General features: G+C 40.7%; 2 pseudogenes across 1 annotated transcript; one reads left to right on the forward strand and one right to left on the reverse strand.

Moving 5' to 3' along the window:
- Window positions 1-3786: 3786 nt before the first annotated feature.
- LOC110051244 (uncharacterized) lies at window positions 3787-19028 on the reverse strand (annotated as a pseudogene). Its single transcript, XR_016203971.1, has 5 exons — window positions 18931-19028; window positions 16524-17294; window positions 13335-13391; window positions 5697-12094; window positions 3787-5083 (listed from the first exon to the last, which is right to left on the reverse strand). The product of XR_016203971.1 is annotated as an uncharacterized LOC110051244 (transcript).
- Window positions 19029-20416: 1388 nt separating this feature from the next.
- On the forward strand, window positions 20417-22540 carry LOC149098307 (uncharacterized; annotated as a pseudogene).

The following is a 22540-nucleotide window of genomic DNA, read 5'->3' on the forward strand; positions in this document are numbered from 1 at the left end:
GTCACTGAAGCATGAAAGATAGGTCCGCAATGCGCATGAATATCTTTGGGGGCGTTCATACCTGATAGTTGTGCGAGAGTTTGTACGGAAGGGTAGACTTCGTCGTGGTTCAACGACAGGGTTAAAAATAACGTTACGCTGGTCTCGGAAAAATTGTCTGCGCGTGCCCCCGCCACCTGGAAACCAATCAGAACGTAGACTATTCTCGTCCCCAGTGCTACTCGTTTTAAAAAGTCGTTACGTGACCAACAGAAACAGAGGTTCTGGGTACGAGAATGAACGTAGACTCGGACTCGGAAAGTAGGATGGCGATTTCACCTGACTAAAACAATATACTGTTGAATGAGGTTAGTAACACTCGGAGAAATTTGCAAGCTCCTTCAAGTTTGACTTCGCTGAATTGAAAGTTTGCGGCATGTCTACGCTTTCATTAGTTTTATTTCTTCGATAGAAAAAAAGAATAGAGTTTTCAAACGAATCCAGGCAAGTTTCGAGGGAGGAAAAAAGAAGGCGAGAAAGCTCATTAAATATGCCCGATGTAAATGAGTGTCTCGGCCGACACATGGTTTCTTAAAATTCTGAATTTGCCACTTGAAATCGCTAGCGGAGTAGTTTTTCCAGGGTTTTCGACAATATTCTGGCGTATTTCAATTTTCTTTGCCTCAGTTTTGGTTTTGGTCTTTTCTTTCTGTCGGGAAACAAAGCAGCGTGGGTGCGAATTTTGCGAGTTTCGAGTCCAGAGATGCTGTCTAATTTGATTTCTTTTTGCTGTCACAAATAGGGGAATCCCCGTTTACAATATTTGCCTCATTAGCATAAGCAATTCAGTTTCTGATGGAGCTACAAATAAATCAGTTCTGAATATTGAAAGGTCATAGTACGATTAACTCTCCCAATTAATATGAGCCTGATGTATTGAACACTTTTTGTGCAAAACTGGTTTAAAAACTTAAAATTTTTCAAAGAATGAGCTCATTAGCACGTTTGCCACCTAGAAATTTCGTAGTTTTTGAAAGACAATATGTCCTTGAATATTACACCCAAAGAGCTAAAAATTTCACCAGGTATTAAATTTCACAAGCTCTTTAGTTGCCTGGAGTCAATTCACACATACATTTTATTTTTGTTTTCAAATTAAAATTACAATTATAACATGCCCGTGGATAGCTGAGCTGATCTAGGCGGGTCATGTTTACACGAATTATGGGTCATGTTTACACGAGTTATGGAGTTGATTTAATAATTCATGTCCAATTTGTTTCCTTCTGTGCGCAAAGCCGTATGCAAATGAGCAAAAATGTAAACAATGACTTCAGCATGCCCCTATTCAATGTGGAATTAATTGACTCTGACAACAATGGAAAAAGCCATCGAACGAAACCAGTGAAAGCGCCGAAACCACCAAAACGAACCCGCCGAGACAACTGAGACGGTTGAAACGAGTAAAACAAAACGTAATCGTCGAAATGAACGAAGCCGATATTATCATTGAGAGCATATGAACCCAAAGCAACTCCATAATATTATTTGGTCTGTTAGGCTGACGAAATCAGAATTAACAATTTCTTATTTTCTGAATGAGTTTCAAATTGACAAAATAAAGAATAAATAAATAAAAGATGGAGTGAGTTGAATACTTATCCCGATAAAGACCTTACCTTGGAGGGGTGGGCTATTTTGGTCAGGAAAAACGTGGGTCGTTCTCGGTTGTGACCAAGTCTGTTTACTGAAGAATACCACCAGTGGCGAAAAAACGGAAAATCTGTTCAGAACGCATGGAAAAACATATGTCCGATTCCATTCAATTTTGAATACAAAAATCCGACCATCCCAGCGGACTGTCCAGTTTCCCAGAAAGAAATTCACGCCCAAAATTAGAATCAAAAGCTATGAGACTCTTTATTATGGGTTGTCCGCGCTTAAAATCCGTTTCATAAGGAAAGCGTGGGTTTGAGCGGTGGCCTAGTGCAGTATCAATATTCAAACCTCAAATATGCATTATCCCTCTTACTACGCAATATTAGCATTATATTAAACTTTGCAAGGATGTCATTTGCGCTAAGTCCAAAACTGGCAAGTCACCCCTCCCTCCACAACCCTCTTGGTTACTTTATTAGCACTCTCAGTCTGTCCTGACGCGTTTACTCGTCTGGGGTGGCTATCCCATACCTTAATGCGAATGAGTAAACAGGAAGGATAATGTGTCATGTGGAAAAGGGATGTGTGATGGGGATGGGGATGTGCTGTTGAATTTGTTGCTTTTTTGAGTTTTGAATAATTTACTATACCGATGAAACAAAAAAAAAAACAAAAAGAAAAGAAAAGAAAAACACTGATCAAATCCAAAGTTACTGAGTGGTAATTTAGGCAGGGGTGCTTTGACCTCTTTTATTCTACGCAGTTAACAAAGATAGGCTGAAAAGGAGGCGAGGTTAAAAACATTGTTAGCAAGACTTCTCTTATCTTAGGTTCCTGAATTGCCTCAAGCTCTATAATTTGATCAATCTCTGTGTTTCTCATCGAATAAGGTTTTTTTTCCTCCGTTCTAGCTAGGAGAGGAATCAACTACTTTATCTGGCCACAAAAAAATTTGTTTCCGCTGGTTTTGGTCTTCCAACCGTTCCATAACTGTGCCTGGCTAATTTCTCGAAGTTAATGCGATCCCAAGATTTTGATCTTGGCTCATTTCGAATGCAGTGCGGTTCAGCTTGATGCTTGCACACATCTTTGTTACATTCAAGATTGTTTTCCCACGCTTTACATGACTCGTCTCTTTTGGTATGTATTCTTGCATTCGTTGCCACGATGGATGAAGCTCTCCCCAGCTCTAGGTCATCTATATTATAAATAACAATAAAGAATTGAATTAAACAGAGAGTTCTACAGCGTCACTGCTGCTGTAACTGGGATACCGTCATTTGTGGGAATGGCTGAAAAAACGCTTCGTAAGGTGGCAAATACCGTCATTGGAATGAAGCAGAATGGTAATGCAGCAGTCGGCATGGCAACTTTCGATTCAAGCTTCACTTGACCAAACAGCAATGACAACGAATTACGTATTTGTACTCGAAGTTTAGTTTTCTAACGTCTAATTTTAGGGGTTTCCTTTTTTGAATTTCTCCACTTTTCAAATATCATCAAATATCTCAAATATCATCATCATCTAGTCCTCTTTGTCCCATGGGGGGCATAGGGCGTCCACCTCTGTCTGTCTTAAGCCCCTCTTTTGGCCTCGCACTAGCTTATGTTGATCTCCGCCACTACGGCTTTCTAGATTCTTAAGGGTAAAGGTTAAGGTTAGGATTATCTCAAATATACTGCAGTGTTTTTGCAAATGTTTGTGAAGTTAAAACTGCAAGAGGAAATTGCCTTCCAGTGGCGTTTCACGTCAGTTAAACTGATACACAACAGCACACGCTTTAAGCATTTTACGGCGTTTGATATTAACTTTCTCGAGAATGTTTGAGAGTTTGATCGCGGGGGCACTGAGAGAAATGAATTAAAGTGAGATGTTTCAAATAGTATTCAAAATGTTAACATGCTTTGAGTAGACTTTTAGCAAATAATATTTGTACTTATTGCTCAAATTATGAGTGCAATCCGTATTAAACGTACGACATAGGTATCAAACAACGGGCAAACAAATCAGGAGTGTGGAATTTCTCAAATACGCAAAAGTTATTTACCCAGATGAACAACCGGGATCTGGTTAAGATAGTTTAATCTATTGTTTGCGCTCTCGCAACCCTTATACCCAGATTTTAAAATGTCGAATAAATCAAGTACTTCTGGCACAGTTGTACAGTTTAATAACAAATTCATTTGGCACTGATGATCACCAATGCGTTTTAAAAACAATCAAAAGTGAGATTAAGTATATAAACCTAGACTAGACTATATTACACTCCGGCCACTACCCCCGGGATTATAGACAAAGGTGAAACTATATTACAAAGTCTAAGAGAGTGTGGGTGGGCAAATAAAGAAAACCCCGTTTAACCAGTATTAAAATCCAAACTGAGGAAGATGTAAACTGATGCAGGCATTTATGACGCGGCATTAATTTTCCCCTCGGGTTCCGACATTCGTGTGTAAATGGGACCAAACAAATGTCAATACTAAACTTATAAAATGATGCATTAATTATCTTACACAACAGTAAAGGGGTAAGCTAAGTAGTCTAGAGCCATTTCTAGTCTATTATGTGCATAAGAAAAGATTTAATTTAAACACTGTCCGGTTGCTCGGTTATATATAGCGATATCTACCCTGGTTCAAGAGGTTCTCACTTTTCTGTGGACCAGGGCATTCCATATCATATGGAAGTGTCTAAAATAACAGCCGACCAAATAATCGAAATATCCTTTCTTAAGGGCAGACTGTAATTTCATCTTGCTCTCTTTTGAAGCTCGTTATGTACAATTTCCTATCCCTGTTTATCATCAAGAGGAAAATTTCCTCAAGCTTGTTCAGTGAAATGTCTCCCTTTAAGTAAAAACTTCAAAAATGAATACAATACCTTTCGTAAATTGCTATCTTAATCTTAATTTCTTCCCTTTTCTTACGTTATAATGACATCTACCCTGTAAAATCGTGTTTATGATGCTACGGAACATAAAAATGTTCACATGCTGATCGCTATTAAAATACACATCAAAATTGAAGCTAGCTGCGGCCCTTGTTAACTTGTTAATGTTATTCTTATAAGTAAAACGCCATATCCAAGTTTGTTTTAATACCGCTGACTAATAAATCCAACTTGTCGAGTTATTCCTATAAGGTCATCTCTCTCGAACAACAACTGAACTGGACACCTTGAATTTGTCTTCATGATACTTCAGACACATGCTCCCTTCATCTCTGTCCAAGGTAGACAATAGCTGGTTGCATTAACAGATGATCCCGTTCTCCTAGTGGACTCTAGTTGAAGTTGACCGTATATTAGATTGCAAGCTTGCCATAGAACACAGAACTCGTGCTCTGTCTAGTCAACTGCATGCAGCTTTTGAGTTTGGGTCTTGACCACAATTTGATGACATGATGAGATGCTGGACGAGAGTGTTTACTATCTTGAGGCTTTACTCTAGGGACAAATCAAAACACAAGGACGACGTTTTTAAAATCTCTACAGTACTGGGCTCAAATAGAAATATGAATTATCCACAGAGTTATAAAAAGCATTCATTTGAAATTTATTCACCCTGTAAGGCTAGCAGCCGTAAATGTTAACAGTATTAAAATTTATCGAATTTGTACATTCAGCGGAGATTGGGTCATAATACCCCCTGTGGAATTGCTGGCTTCAGGGTAAACATTCCTTCAACTCTCATTGCCTATTTTTTCATATATGGGGAAAAAGAAGCTTTTGTACCTTACTTACACAAGACATTTGTAACGTAACGTTGTGCAGCCCTTCCACCAACCCTTTTTTAACCGCAGTTGATAGCCGGTCAGTATCTCTCCACTTTCGTTCCGGAGGTTTTCCGGTCGAAGTTGGTCTTCCATAGATCATTAATGGGAATAACAGGATAGAGTAATACAGAATTATACGATCGGTTTTTGCCTCAAATCTATAAAAGTAAGTTAAGAACACAATAGATATGGAATACCTGTTGTAAGAAGTTGACTGATTGTTGAAGATTTTGTGTTGTGTGTAGAAGTAGAAACGAGTCAGTGTAAAATATCGAAATCTTTACCTCTATACTAACATAAGGAGGGGTTCTTCTTCTTCTCCGTCTTCGTCTTCTCCGTCTTCGTCTTCTCCTTCTTCTTCTCGTCTTCTTCATCATTTCTTCACACATGAACTTGATAGATCTTTCCTTTCCCTCACTGAGTCCCCAAAGGATTCTTTCCATCTCCATTGCGCAACGTTTTCCATTTCAGTGGCTTAAAAAGAGGAAACAGCTTCTGGAAGGACAATTTGGACATTGAAAGAACGCAATGATGCAGAGCGGTATTCCCATCATCGTCCACACTTTGAACAGAAATTTCATCGCCACGTCTTGTGAAAGTGGGGACTGATTTTACATTTCCACTTTTTACTGCCACAGACAAAGCGGACATTCCTGGAATCAGTCCTTTTGTAGTGGAGGGGTTTCTGTCGAAGTTTTGAGGCAGCTCACAATTGATATCCACCTTTTTTGTGGTGATGAGGTACTGAAGCACATGAGGGCTCATGGAGGGCAGGGAGCAAGCTTTCAGGAGTGCATTGTAACCTTTTTCGTCCTTCGTCTGCAGCTGGTCAGTGGTAAAACGTGCAAGCTTCTCTGTTATGTACTCCATTGTAAGGTCGTTACTGCCTGTTTTCTCGCTTTCTTTTCTACTGCTAGCCTGCAGATTCCTAAATTCCACCCAAAGACTGACGATGTCTTTTGTGACGTCGTTGGTTCCTTCCATATGTCCGGGATCTTCATTTCTTGTGACTCGTTTTCTTGCCGAGGTCTCTTTATCCTCGCTAACAATGCTGACGTTGCATTCACGGTGAACTTCCTCAAATCGTTCTTCTACAGAACTGGAAACATCCATTTTCTCTGATGCCATCTCGTCTACATGTACCGAATCCATATAATCTACTCTAGTTAAATCGACCACTTCGCTCTTGTTTTCAAATTCCCTAGCGACGGCCTTGGCTCGTTTGCTCTCTGTTTCAAAATTTTGGAAGTGCTTAAGGCTGCTTCGCAAGGGAGTAAATCTTTCCTCTATTATGATTGCTTCGTCGCATGTCTCTGGTAATAAGCTTTCAGGTCGTTGACTGCAGTCGTCATTCGTTTTACGTCGCTTTATTTCGACACTGTCATCGAGTGATTCTCGAAGAGATCTCTTCACGCTTTTCTTTTCTTTGCTGATGGGTTCTGTGTTATTGGGTAACGAAACTCTGTCCATTCTTGGCTCGTTTGTGATGGTAATATCTTCTTGACCATCCTCATCTTCTCGTAGGAAAGACGCCTGGATTAGAATGTATCGCAAACGATGCCTCCCTGGGTCAGCGGCGGACAAAATGGTAAATTTGGAGTTTCTGTCTCTCATTTCGCGGGAGAAAAAGATTGCTTTTGGTATGGTACATTTAGTTAACTTCATTTCAGGCCACTCTTCAAGTACTTCCTTAGTACTTGTCACGGTAACAATTTTCTCCTTAGTGTTGCAAAATCTTGATTTCAGAAGCTCGATATCGTTGGTTGTGCGATTTCCAACAGAAAGAGAAAGAATAAAAACCGGAGTTCCTTTGGCAGAAGGCTCCTGCTTTGCTTCGACTTCTTGAACTATTCTAGCGGGAGAGACTGTGTCTTCAATTCTTTCTCTTCGTGCATATCCAATGCATCCCTTGAAACACTTCTCAAGACCCTGAGTGCTGACAAAGTTGCGAAGATGTTCCAGGATTATACTCTCTTCAAAATCTTTGGGTAGCTCGCTCACAAGTGGTTGTTCCTCAAGAATGCTATCGTCTCTCCATTCAAAGATCTTTGGAAGTGTAAGGCTGTTTATCCAATCTTTGTACTGAACTTTGAGAAAGCTGTAACGATTGCATTTCACTACCCAGAGACCAGCTTTATCGCAGTCGTCATTGAACCGTAGGTCTTCCCAACAGGGCCATGGTCGATAGAAAACACCCTTTTCGACGGTACTCTTGACATTCAGCAAAACAGCAGCGTACACTTGGTTTCTTGAAAATGGAGTTACTGCCACTGGAACACTTCTGATAAGACCCAGTACTCCGTAGCTCTCATGTTGTTTGTTTCCAAACAGCTTGGCAGGACCTGTGTAGCTATACAGTGGAAACTCTTGATATTTGAACTCTTCTGTTAAAGGATGGGGCTCATATTTTATCTCATCATGATCAATTGGTGGAATTTCCTTTCCCGCCGCGATTTTCCGAAGATGGCTGAGTGGCTTAAGGAACGAACAGCGCTGCATCTGCATCACACCATTCTCGTCTCTTAGAATCCTTTCTGAGTGAATACTGCTTCGGACATCACCACCACGTTGTCATCCACCATAAAGATGTATTCCAGATTTAAGGCAAATGACATCTTTTGAATGAAAAGCCTTGCATACCCCACTCCTCCTTCATTCGGTCCAAGCTCATAGTTAGGCAACTTATCTGGCAGTTGGACAATGGTAAGCATCTTTCCCCACGTGGATCTGTAAGCATCGAATTTTTCCTTGTAAACAACGGCTATTTGTGCATATGTGGCGACTTGTCCCTTCTCTTGCATTACATGGTGGTAATTCAAGGTGCATTTGCGAGGATCATCTCTGTGTGAGGTATGAAAGATCCAGAAAGGCGACGGTAAAGGATTGAGCTCTTTAGGCTCTTCTGTAGAACTTGTGCTCTTGAGCTGTTCTAGCAAGTGTTTAAACGATTGGCGGCTGCTTGGGAGTGAACATTTAACAGTGACTGGTATGCCATCGATGCTAACTTTGAAGGTCTCCAAAACTGGTTCCTTACCTTGAAGAAGTCGTCCACAATCGACACATTTTTCGAAGTGGTACCAATGCCAAGCTCGTAAACCATCTACACTTTCTCTTTCCTGATACTGGTGATCGATCGCCGTCTTATCCTGTTCTGGGTTCATAAGAATGTTAGGAAATTCCTCCATATCATGTGTATAGAAGCAACCCTCAATTGAGTACTTTCCCGGTGCCACTGGTTCATCATGCAGGCTTGCAGAATTTTTAATCGTCTTCCAATAAGGAAATTCCCAGTCGTACCTTTCACCTGTGTCACGGACCAGAAATTCTTGGGAACAACGGTTCTCTTTATGGCGGCAAAAAATACCTTCTTCAAATGCAGGTGTTGCGGAAAGTGAAACTTTGTCTTCTCCAACGATACACTGTCGCAGTTCTCTTACTAGGCAAAGGTATGCGTCCGTCTTGCCTATCTGGGGTTCCGCGTGCAGAAGGATTCTGTTGCAATGCTTCTTTGCGTTTTGATAATCGTAGCTATCCTTTTGAGCCTTATAGTCTAGCCAACGCAAGGAAGAGCACTTCTCATCTTTGCTTCTTCTGCTCTTTGTCATGTATCGATCAACTTTCTGACGAGAAATTGCATTCATCGAAGGAGATGTTTTCAGTGACGCTTGAAGCGTCTTGAACAGCACCCGCCTAACCAGTACATAAGGCGTCTCACTGGCAGAGGACTTCGAGTAACGACACATTCTTCCAAGCTCTTGAATGATGGTTGAAAGATAGAATAGAGAGCCTTCTTTGAACTCGCAACTGCTGTCATGGCTGAGGCGAAGGTCGAGGCAGTCAAAGCTATGGGGGAATGTGTTTCCCATACGTCCTTTCTCAACCAGAATAAGGACACAAGCCAGATTTTGAAGGTCTTCATACTGCATTATCGACTTATGCACGTGGTCACAGTTGGCACATTTTTTGCGGCCAGCTTGTAGTTTCAACCCTGGGCAAGGGCAGTCGAACTTGTCGGCGCAGATTTCTGGTTGAAGCTTCTGAAAGAAGGGGCTTGATGATTTCATCAGTTGTTTCTCGATCTGAATGCCGCCATAGTCTCTGATGACTTCGAAACATTCTTCAAGAGAAGACACTGATCGTGTCAGTCGCAGAGTGAAATAAAATTGATCAGCGGTTTTCATGCTCTTGGCTTGGACAATTTTCATTCTTCCCATTTTTCCTTTTCCACTCCGGATTAGATTTTCTATCAAGGAACTTGTTTCGCCTTTTTTGAGATTACACATCCATTCTTCAATCATCTCTTGGAAGTCATTTTGTTACAGCCTTTGTTTTATCTCTTCAATATCGCTGTTTAGGTGAGGGTCTTCCATAATTGTTTGCAGCTCATTCAAAGGAAAATGCATAATGCAGGCGACAAATGAAGTAGTCAATTCTTTCGTTACTTTCTTTAACTCCTCTTGCTTTTCTGTCGTTGAATTGTGCTTACCGAATCTTCTCAATTGCCTGATACCTTCTTTAAAATCGTCTCTCGCTTTCTTACAGAGTTCCTTTCGAACAAACTCGAAAGCTTCAGGTTCAATGCACTTTTTGGAATTTGTTTTTTCTTTCCTTAGTTTGTTGGAAAGTAAATCGACTTTTCTGTCAAACTCAGCAACAGGTGATTCATCGATATTAGAAGTTAGTGCTTCCCGTATTTTCTCTTCACTGTCGTAAACGCTGGCAAGGAGAATGTAGTAGCAGTACTCCGAACATAGCAAGGCATCAACTGAGAAGGAAGGAGCGTCTGTTTTAGACATTTTCTTCTGTCTCTTCGCCTTGTCCGCGATCTTTTGGAAAAAGACATCTTCCCTTATCTTCTGCTCGTTTCTGTTGGAAGAGTTCATGGTGCTCAGGTAGAAATTCAAACTCATATACTGTTGTCCAACCAAGTCAACTTCTGCCGGACCACATCGATCAGTGAAGAATTGGTAGGAGAAAGAGCAGACTCCAGCTATATCTGGTGGTGGTTTCATGATGAACACACCACGTTTGCGCTCCACTCTGGCTGGTTTTAGACTGACATAACCAAGTTCATCAACACCAATATAGTGATTTTGTTTTGCACATGAACAAAACGCCAGAACTCCAACGCCAAAATCTAGCTTCAATTCAAATCTTGTTGGATTTGGGGGGTCAACTTTGGCAACCAAATTTTCGTTTGCATCTTGACTAACTGTCAGAGGCTTCGCTTGTTGCTGTTCGTTGGTTGGTAAAACTTTGAGGATCACGATCCCGTTGCTGCCTTGTACAATGAAATCATTAGCGTCGTCTTCAGTACATGTAACACCCAGCTCTCCGTCGGGAGAAACGTGAAGGTATTGATTTGGTGCATCTTCGTTACTTAGAGTTGATTTGAGCTTCATCCGCATCCCACTTTCGAAGTTTTTCAATTCGACTTCTGACCAGTGAACAACATGAAGTTCTACTTCCTTTGAGTTGTTTTTCACATGCTCTTCCAAGTCAGGTTCTCTTTCCAGCACCACAAGATCGCCTGCTTGATACTCATTTCCAGTGATAAAGATTTCGTTGTTAAGAAGACTGCATCGGACCTCTGGAAGACGAGAGTTCTCTGTTAGGAAGTTGAAGGGTGTTGCAGAGATCTGGACAACAAGCACATTTTGGGGCGATTTGTCTTTACACCATTCGTTGATGAAGAGATTGTGGGCAGAAGGTTTCTCTTCCTTGTCTTTCCCGATGTCCCAGTGACACTCATCTTCTATGATGACGAAGAGAGTGTTAGGCTTTTCATGAACAGCCTTTTTGAGTTCTTGAAAGTGCTTTTCCGTTTCTGTGCTGTGAACATACATAAAAATCCGTTTCTTTCCATGTAAGCCATCTCGGGATTTCAGTTCTTCTTTCGACAATACACCAGCATCGGAATGACAGATCCTCTTCTCCGTCTGATCGCTGAGCATTCTATACGGGGCCGTGTACACCACGAACTCCACATCGTTAAAGACATTGCTCAGGCTCGAAATGTTGTGATAATGCGACATAATGATGTCAATTCGCTTTTTTAGGATAGCTGCCATCTCTATTTGCGAAGGATAATAGCAAGGCTTTTCAGGATTCGCTTGAACCTCTTTGTCAATCTCTTCTTCTTTGTCTGAGAGGTATTTATCTTCCATTGTAAAATCTTGGCAATCCTCCATTTCGTCATCAACCTCCTCCAGTTCAGCGCAGAACGCAATTTCCTCGGCAATAGCCTGATTAAGATTTGTCCGTAGCTCTCCAGTGGGGTCCGTCTCGCTGTTGATTAGGACGCGAATGCTTCTAATCGTTCCTTCTGCTGGATAAGGAGAAATGAGGTCTCCTGAGCTCTCGACGATTTCACGGATTCTCGAATTGGTTTGATCGTCTGTTGCACGAAACCAATTTATTCGCCTACGGTTCAATATTCGAAGCTCTTCCTCTAACGCTGAAGAAGGTTTGAGAAGTTGAATGAACTTTTCCGTTTTTCTATCGGATATAGCATCAATGATTTCGCATAAAAAGTCACAGAAAAGGGATTCAGTCATAAAATCTAGGATCTGCAAATCAAGCGAACCGTCATAGTCCCCATGCAACTGAATGGTGCATTCCGAATCCGCGGAAATGGAGAAGTGAACGAACACAGGAAGTGTCAAATCGCGAATGACGTCACCTGGAACATAGAATAATACAGTTTTAATTCTTTTCGTGTCAGCAGATATTAGATAATCAAAGGGTAAAAAAACCCCGACCCGTGCTAGTTTAATATCCCGCCATTAATCAATCATTACGCCTCGTTAATTATCCGGGCCTGAACCCTGCGTAGGTCTATGCTTGGGGTCATTCAAGGCACTTTATTTCCACAATTCTTCCAACAATTTTCGCTTAATGTTGTTACGTGTAATACTCCTGGTAACTCGATAATGTGAAAACCGTACAAAGTGAACAAACCAATACAAGTTCTTTCTCCCTGGACAATTTTACCCCAGCTATTTTGCTCATGGACAGGATAAATGTATTATCCTCTATGCTCTTTGGTAATGCCAGCCATCTTTCCGCAAAAGTCTACATTTAGGGATGCGCTTTACCAAGATTACCGTGCCCAAGCCGTATTGACTGTGCTGGTATTCTGCGATAGCAAGTCACTGACCTGATATGGCTAAGATATCATGGTCTCTTAGACGAATTTGGGTACCGTACGGTAAGTACCCAATGGCACATTTTTCGTCGTTACGTTTCGGCGGCATATCAGGTTCGTCGGGTCTCGCCGTTAGTATTCTGGCTCGACTACTTCGTGGCGAAATATGAACCATAGCTTGGTTAAACTCGCCCGAAATGCCATCCAAGGGGAAAGAAAAGGTACGAGCAGGTATAATAACAAGTTGATTGCATGTTGGGTAAAGATTTTGTGGATAATCATAATATGCACAAATTACTACAGGCGTAGCTTCCAGTAGTACGCATCCCTCTCATGCCATTTTATACAACTTAATTGATTTTAAAGCAACCCAACTTTTGTAACATTGCGTAAATCATATAAGCTCATATAGAATTAAAAATAAACTTAAAACCAGGAAAAATCTATAACTATTTGAAAACCGGTTAAAATATACGTAACCGTGTTTTAAATGTGGTATGTACTTTGTAAGTAACGTTTGCCATGTTAACAAGCTATTGAGGAAAAATTCTGTTGTCTCTACTAATATGTATTTTAAGTCTTCTCAGTTTTCGCTAAAAATCTCGGCATTTTCTGGCTGACAACAAAATGTTCCTTATGGGACCGGGAGGTGGAAACTGAAGGTGGAAGGCGCACGCGGGAAGAGAGTTGCCCCAGCCAAATATAACTTAAATCTTTCTTTTGTAACGACTGGGACACTAGCATGGGACTTACATCTTAAAAAGCGGTGACTTACCTTGTTCAGACATTTTCTTCCCTCAGCTCCTGAATCTCTCCAATGAAATGTGCTTTACTGAAACCAAAGAATTAATTAAAGTATGAATTAAATGTGAAATGATAAAGTTAACTTAACACAGATATTGGTGAAAGAATTTCTGTTAGCCAAACCAAAAGTAAAAGCACAGAAAGATTGAAAACATAGGTTTCGCCTGTCGTTGGAAAACATGCTTTGATGGGATGTAAAACTTCTGGTAATTAAAGTTAAAAACTCTGTAAAATTGTGGAAAGGCGGAAATATCGTAAAAAGGCCACTTTTGATATGTTAATAACCTAGCATGGCTCCGAGTCTTTCAGGACAAAATTCGATATTTTTTACTTTGTTTTGTCCTTCAATTCCCAAAAGAGACTCGGACGGTTTAGTTAAAAACATGTATTGTATTTACAATTTTCAACAGAAAAAATTATCCTTTTTTCTAAGTCTCAGCATCAGGTTTTATTCTTGAAATATTCTTAAAATTTCGGCCTCGATATTTTTATAAGTTATATTCTTATAAAAAGGAAGTATAGTTAAGTTTTCAACAGTGATATAATCCATATCACGTTGCGACTGTCACGCGAGAGAGACATTGATATTGCGTTGAACGAGTTTTCAGTTTTCTGAGAATTACTCAAGACCATGCGACTTTCGTATGATAATTTGGTGCTGACATTGTGTGAGCTAACGCCCAAATACAAATCTTGTAATGGCCGTGACCATTATGGGCTCTGGAATAAAACAATCAGTTTCACACCTGTTGTGTGACTGTAACCTAATGAGCGGTAGCTGTGTCAACATTATACGATTCACTCAAAGCGTTTCCAAATTTAGTCTTCGAATCTTGTCGTAGTTGCTGCTTAGCACAAATTGTGATCGCATGATTGACTGGTGAATTCTTACAAGTTCGACATTTTTCATATGCAGCGTGACTGCAGGTTGATGAGGCATGTGACGATAATGTGGCTACCGTTTGTCACATCCGGTTTGTCGCATCCGGATTGTAGTGTCATGTGACATTTCCCCAGGGTATCGCACGTAGAACGTTTTTGGAAGGCAGCGAGTGTTTTTTTGTTTTAGCAGTTTGGACCGTATTACCAAACAGTTCTTCAACGTGCCTTGCACGGTTCTTTGGAATAGTACGTTTTATTGTACCCCTTTTGGTACGTTGGTATTAAAGACCAGCTTACGGAAGTTACAGATAAGCTTTTCCCTTGGGACTGTAAATGACTGACTGAACGGACACTCGGACCGAAAACCTGAAGAATCTAACTCTGGAGAGCACTGCTTTGCCTGCGGGAACAGAAACTCGTCACGATTTCCTGGTACACGAGGATCTACTTCAATATTCTTCACTACGAACGTCAAGGAAGAAACATAACCATCTTGTAAGGCCCGGTTCATACGTCGCATTTCTGCCGTGTCGAATTCAATTCAACGAATTAAATTCGACAGAAATTCGACGTCTGAATTGGCTGCCGCATTTCTGCCGCACGTTCGACTGGTCTTGTCGCATTATCCAACAAAAATGCGACACCGATTCAAACGTCGAATTTCTGCCGTGTCGAATCTAATTCATACATAATGTTAATGTATGGAGCATGGGTAAATTTGGTTCCGCCAAAGAAAAAGAAGAAACTTGGCCATTTTTGTCTCAATGCAACCTTAACATATTGCAACACATACTGCTGCATTGTCAGCCTTCTCCTCCTCGTTCCATTGGCGGACAATTTTTGGCAAAATTTAAGTCCTTCGCCGCTCAGTATGTTCGTCCGCCATATTGAATACTCTGCGTTTAAGACCTTTTCCGCTGGCCGACATACTCGACAGTATCAATTCTGAATTAAGTGCGACACAAGTACGACGCCTGAATCGATAGTCTCATTTCTGCCGCACTTAATTGAATTGAATTCGACACGGCAGAAATGCGACGTATGAACCGGACCTAACATGCAACAGAAGCGGAAAGTACTTTAATTAAAAAAGCTAATTCTAATTAACACTAAGAAGTTTCCAAAATTAGAAAGAGAGACCTAAAATTAAAATTCACAGCTTGAAATTAAGCTAGAACAAACTTAAGAAATCAAAGGAAGGTATTTAATTTGAATTTCTATATATTCCCAAAATTGCAATGATAATGTTTGAGTGCCGGTGAACTAAAATTCAGTAACTCTTGAATAGAGGAGTTCACGCTCTGAGGAGCATTATGGGTAATCAGGGCAACTTTTCAAAGAAGCGAAGCCGTAAAACAAATGTTTTTGTTATACCTCCCAACTCAAATACGTTTTCCGACTCCTTCGGGCTAACAAAACTCACTAACCCCTAGGGAAATAACAACTCGAACTTTCGACTCGCACGTGATCACAGTCGGCTCGATGTCATTATTCAAGAAAAGGGATTTATAATTCGGCAAAAACATATCAGATTAACAAAGGGGAAAATTTGAACATTCTGTGTCTTAATTTGGCGCCAAAAATGGGTCGCCCGCGTACGGCAACTCGCTCTTCGATCGCTGTCGCCACTCGCCAGGTAGGAAAAAAGTTGTGCCATTTACAGCAAAATATGCTCTTCCTCATCAAATCAAACCCAGAATTCTCGAGTTAAGGTATCAGCCACCCTTCAGGACCGTCCGCGCGCGGATCGCTCTGGCGCTTTCGTTTTTGATATAAACCCCTACAAACCACACATTTTCTGAAAGCTTAATAGTTCCAGATTGTGGCTCATTACTTTAAAAATCTCAAAATCATAAGAAATAGCGTAATTGAGACGTTTTTGCGAAAGCATAGGTCTGTGTAAATTCAACCCCACTCCCGCTAAGAATGAGTGGAAGAGAACGATAGGCATCGCATTTGCTTCTTAACATGTCCTATTGAAAAACTGTGTCTAAGATTTTTGACACGTTCATTTGTTTTTTTTTCAACAATAGGATAAAGTCAGAGGAGACAAATCATCAGCACTTCCTTTGAAAAAAAATGACGATTATTCGAAACCGGAAAAAGAAAACAAACATCGCAGACACTGTTTTCGAGGAAAAGTATCTGACAATAAGCTGGCCAAATTTCAGCCAAATCGGTTCAGGGACTGCCGACTTGGAGTTAAAAACGTACGCTTAACTTTCCGAAATTTTCCTTCCGACAAAAAAAGAAAAATATATTTTTTGCTGCATCTTACCCGCAATAGGATTATAACGCCTAGACGTCTTTGTTGATGTTTACCAGAGAGGGATCATCTTGCAATAACAATAGGCGTTTGACAGGTGATATACAGCAGGCCAAATCTTTACGCGGGACGCGGCGGGAATTCTTTGTATCTTCCGGTCGGATACAAATCACAATTACCAGAGGTTAGTTGATTCAAAATTCTCGTTCCATGTATACAGATTTTGCCCCAATTTCAAACGTTGCTAATTTAATCTCCTTTGCATGCTGACAGTTGGGTTCATCAATATGCCAAAAGCGAGGAGAAAGTCATCGAGAGCGCTGTCCAAGGCAAAACAAACCGAGGTACAACTCCAAAATGACAGGACTTGTCAACGGGTAGTTAAAACAATTAACGTGTAGTAAACTTCAACGTCCAATAACTTTGCACTGAAATAATGTTTTTTTTGTGGAATTTTTTTTAAAAGAAAGCTCTTGAAAAGCTCTTGTTTTTGTCACGATCGATACTTTTTTCGTTGGCTTGTATGCAAAATATTGCCATTACAAGAAATGCACCCTTGGCCTTTGACGTTTACTTTTCACTTGGTCTGTTCTGCATGTGGGAGTGGCTGGACGCGATTGATGATGCCCCAAGCACTCCATAATCGTCCTTACCGGCATCAATCAAGCTATCGAAAAAAAAAAAATAATAAACGCAACCACGAACATACCAAGAAGTTCTAAACCTACTTGAGCTTGTTATACTGGATGGGAAATATGGACTGCTCATTCGGCCGGATAGTGTCTGCAAAATGCAAAAAGAATTGGCAGTTAGTTTTGGCCCTGAAGTTATCGGCGAAACCGACTCAAAACAATTTGCTGACAATTGCAATTTACAATAACTTCAACAACGCAGCTCAAATGCTATTGTTTAGAGGTTAACGAAATTAAAACAATGACGTTTATCAAATGACCTACAACACGGTTTCAAATCAAGAAGACTTTACAACTCCTTTCGGAGTAATCTCGCAAAAGTATCTAAAACGTTTAGAAAATGCCACAGCAGTTTCTAAACGAAACATCGTTTAAAGGGAGAGTTTCATGGTTCGGCGCATGTCTCTAAAACAAAATACTTTTGTTCTCTTCTTATCAACGTTATCGCTTTAAAACCCCACTCAGATGTAGTTCAGTATTCACATGCTGTAGTTGGTTGTGACAGAATGACAGATGATCAAAATTCTCAGAAGCTTTCAGTGGATTTTACCGACGCTGTCGACCGTTGAATTTAGTTTTGACTCGTACGATTTATTCTACGGTTGATGATTTTACGGCTCTCTGCATGCGAAATTAGGTGACTTGCTTACGATTGGTTCATAAACAACGAAAAACTGGGCCTGTGCCAAAAAGCGTGCACAGGCGGATAAATAATACAGACATGCGCCGAACCGTGAAACCCTCCCTTTAACGCAATTCGACAATTCGCCTTGGTGTGAATATTCCGGGCAGCGACTTCCAGCAAAAGTTGTAAAGGCTGAAGTGAACTAATCTTTCCCAAAAATCAACGAATTTGTACTATTTTTTCTAAGCACAGGAAAATGACACGTTTCGATTTATCTTGTTAATCACCGGATTATCACGTGACATTCCTTTCGCTGTTGAACATTTTGCGCGCGAATTAATATGCGAAAGACTTTTGGCAGTCTTCTGAGTTAATTTTTGTGATTATTTTATCTTACTGGTTTCGTATATACCAAAACGATTATTCTCCTCAGTGTTGGTGGATAGTGGCGAATCAGTTTACCACGGCGCTTCGCGGCTCGGTGAAAATCTACCATCAGCCTCTTCCACTGCAGGGAATAATATTGTTAATAATTATTTGAATGGCGGGTTAACATATGATTGTTCTCGTCTTTGGGTTGTTAAGGTACTGTCTTGCAGTTGCTGCTACAGAGCACGAATTGTCATCACATGACTTTCCGTATTAAGTTACGAAAGAGTGAGAAGAAACGAGAACAGTGCGATGTTGTTTGTAAATTACAATTGAAAATACCATTCAATAGAGACGAAACTTTATCGTCTGGCTCTTGTGTATATTGCCTCCCTCTTACATGGCTAACATAGACTCTCGACCCTTTCAATTTCCATTATTTTTTTTTCCCATAAGATATGCTCTGCACATTAGACGTGCTTGATACACAAAGCGCTCCCTTCCTTAATTTCCGAAGGACACGCCAGATCGAAACAAACATGATTTGGTGATGACAATTTGCTTACAAATGCAGACAACATCAGTGAGACGGTTATTGAAAGATCTGAGTTTTCTTTTCTTACTCATCGTCACTGAGACAAGAATAAAGTGGTGAACGCTAATAGGTGTGTGCACTTTTGAATTGAGCAGAAACATACTGATCAAAAATCGTCAAATGAGTTTCCAAAGTTACCTTTAACTGGCGTTTGAAGGAGGCCCCGCTTCTGTCAAAAGATCCGTTTCTTGAATGGCTCCACGGACGCTCGGCTGCAAAGCAAGATAAAACAGCTCTTCGTTTAGTAGAGCCCGAGCGTACATATCACTGGTAGAATAAAGCACGAGACGAGTGCAAACCTATGATAAAAATAAAACGCTACCTGTGCTTGGACTTCAACCGTTTCAAACAGCATCAGCAGTTATGAGCAGCTCACCGCATATACGGGCCAGCATTGGCATTTACCGACCAGTCAGGCATGCTGGATACTGATGGTAAAATGCAAAAAAGAATTAGATCGTTCAGTAGTGTCCTCATGCATCCGCTTGCTAAACAGCACAAAAAAGTTAAAGCGGTAGAAAGACTGACGGCTTACAGTCACTCCACACCTCCCTGCTGTTGCGCGACCGTTTGAAATATCAACCGTTGCAATACTCTGTTCTAAGAACTTGAGATAACCGTTTTTTTCTAGGAAATGGCGTGACGTTGAATAGCGAAGCGCGCGAATGACTTCATAACTCAGACAAACTCAGACGAACAAAACGAAATAATAGAAGATATGACGCTTTTTCAAGCGCGTAAGCAAGTGTTCCTTAAACAATTTTTAAAAAGAGAATTTGGCGTTCATTTTCCTCCTACTTCTCTCAGAACCCGCTTATGTTGTCTGACTCTCGCGGGGTTCCAATAATTTGGATTCTATTTCTAGACTTTGCGCGTTTCGTTATTGACGTCGAACGCATCTAAGCGTAAAGGTGTGATGAAAAATCATCCCCTTGTCGGTCAGTCAGTTTTCAAAAGGTCGCATGACTTGTGATAAAAAAATTTGAGTATCGTTAGGCGAGCTTTGGCGCTCAAAGTAAGTTGTTTGTCTGCCAATAAATTTAAAATAAAACCAATATGACCGCAGGGCCATAGCTGGCAGAGCGAGAAAATTGCATCGGTTAAAAATTGGAATTTATTTATTTCAAGTTCCGTAGGAGGCTATGCAGTGAAAAATAAATCAAAATAACTGAAAAGGTGCACTTTTTTTCTGATATAGCCTTGGTGAATATTTTAGTATGGCTACGGTCGTGAACCGCGCTATAAACATGATATTTTACCTTGCATAACGCGTGCCAAACTGTTCAAAGAGGGTCTCAGTGAGGCTTGCTGCAAAAACCTCGGTTATGAACGGCTACCAGCTAATTTTTCGGCCATTTCTCAGTTATCAGTTAATTTCCAGCCCATTTGTCAGCTCTCAGTAATTTTTGCAAGACTCAGATCTTAGCTGTCACTCGCAGATCGTTACTCAACGTGTCATTTGTCAGGGGACAGTTTTCAGTTAAACCCCATCTACACTTTAAAAAACTTTAAATGTGCCCAAAAATGATATTTGGTTGTCGTTTTCCGGTATTTTAGACATATTAAGTTTTAAAGAAACATTTTATAGTCATTCAAAGCGCGTAAGTCTCAAGAGGAATCTATTATGTCGACGATTGTTTACTTGAACAAAGAACTGTATGCACAATAAATGTATGGGTCATACCAGAAGGTGATATGCTTCTGGTTATACGGAAATCGTGGCGAAATTGAAACCAATACTTTGAAAATTATCTTCTTTTATCCATTGAAAAGCTTTAATAAAGTTCAAAACCCTACTTGTTGTTCTGTATAATGCCATTTGAGCAATAGCCCTGAAATTGATGAGAAGACGGGCAGTCACGGCTCCATGCGCTCCATGCGCTCCGAAATAATTCTCATATTCTTGCTGTTCAACTTGTGAACTCTTGACTGGCAGATTTATATTCGCATTCCTAACACTCCCGGGGTTTCCAATATGCTCACATATGGATCCCAGAGGCGAATTTCAACCTACAACAGCTCACTACCGTGCAAAGTTGATTTCATCCGAATGAAAGTCAAGAAATATTTTAGTGCCAGGATCAGTCGCTATCCAAACTCCACCTCTTCATTCCAACTTAGCTGCTTAACCATCAGTGGCGACATTTGTCCTAACCCAGGACCTCCAAGAAAGCTCAACTATCAAACCAGCGCCGGTTTGAGCGTCCTTTATTTAAACGCAAGAAGTGTCAAAGCCTTCGTCCCGCTTGATGGTAAACCTTCGTGCAAAATATGCAAATTAACTATTTTACAACAGTTGGTTTACCGCCACTCGTACGATGTTGTGTCCATTTGCGAGACATGGCTCAACGACACAGTGCTATCATCTGAAATACTTACTGGGTATAACATCTATCGTAAGGATAGAACAGGAAATACCGGAGGTGGAGTGCTGATTGCTGTTAAAATTGACATCCGGTCTAACCGCCGCTTTGACTTAGAGAGAGAACAAATCGAACTTGTAGCCGTTGAGCTGTTTAAGGATAGCTCTAAACCAGTTATCCTTTACACATTTTATCATCCAGATCCTGGTCCTGACGATCTAAATCTGCTGAACCACTCTCTTCAACAAAATTCCGAAATGGCCTGTATGGTCTTAGTTGGCGATTTCAATCTTTCATCAATTAAATGGTCACTGGACGAGTCTACCTCAACTAGCTTAGAAGAGGAAGCTTTTTCTGACCTTATGGAGGATAATTTTCTTCGTCAGTTTATCAAAGGTCCAACGCATATTGCTGGAAACAAACTTGATCTGCTTCTATGTAACTTCTCCGAAGTCATAGACCATGTTTCTACAACTTCTCCTTCGCAAAATGAATTTTCCTCTGACCATTATTTGGTGGACTTTTTTATCCGACTGAAATTCAAGCGATCAAAGCGTGTGCGCCGTAAAACGTACGACTACAAAAGGGCAGATTTTGACGATCTGCGAAGTCGCCTACAGCTGCTACCTTCTGACATGTCGCACTCCGACGATGTTGACATCTATTGGTCTCGGTGGAAAGATTTATTTCTAGCAGCAGTTGCTGAATGTGTCCCAATGAAGACCATTAGAGACACCAACTCTCCTCCTTGGATAGACAGGGAAGTTAAGTCTGCATTACGCAGAAAGTACCGTGCCCTGAGGAAATATCGTGAAAACAAAACCGTGGAACGGAAGCTAAAGCTTAGATCTTTAAGCAATGAAATCAAGAAACTTGTTCGACAAAAACATCGCGACTATCTCCTTAAAATTGAAGGCTCTTTAAAGGAAAACCCTAAACTATTCTGGAACTATCACAAAGCTATCCTACATCATCGACCGGGCTCGAATACTGAGATCACCTTTGACGGGAAATCAGCAAAAACTGCAGCCGAAAAGGCTGAGCTTTTTAATGCTTATTTCTGCTCTGTGTTTACATCATCCAAGCAGGACAAAGCACGCAGTTTGCAAATGTATCCCATGAGAATAAATACGGAACTTTCTGAGATCACACTATCTTTCAACGAGGTGAGAGATTGCTTGTTTATTTTGGATCCGTCAAAAGCCACTGGCCCCGATGGAATTCCTGCGCGTATTCTTAAAGAGTGCAGTGAGCAGATCGCGCCAAGTCTTTGTTCCCTATTCAACCATTCTCTGCGTACTGGGCGGTTCCCATCAGAATGGAAGTCAGCTGATGTTACTCCGGTCCATAAAAAAGATCTTTTAGAGCCAGCTGAAAATTACTGA

The sequence above is a fragment of the Orbicella faveolata genome, unplaced genomic scaffold, assembly GCF_042242905.1.
Source record: "Orbicella faveolata isolate gen_17 unplaced genomic scaffold, um_ofav_v1 contig_46, whole genome shotgun sequence".
NCBI lineage: Eukaryota > Metazoa > Cnidaria > Anthozoa > Scleractinia > Merulinidae > Orbicella > Orbicella faveolata.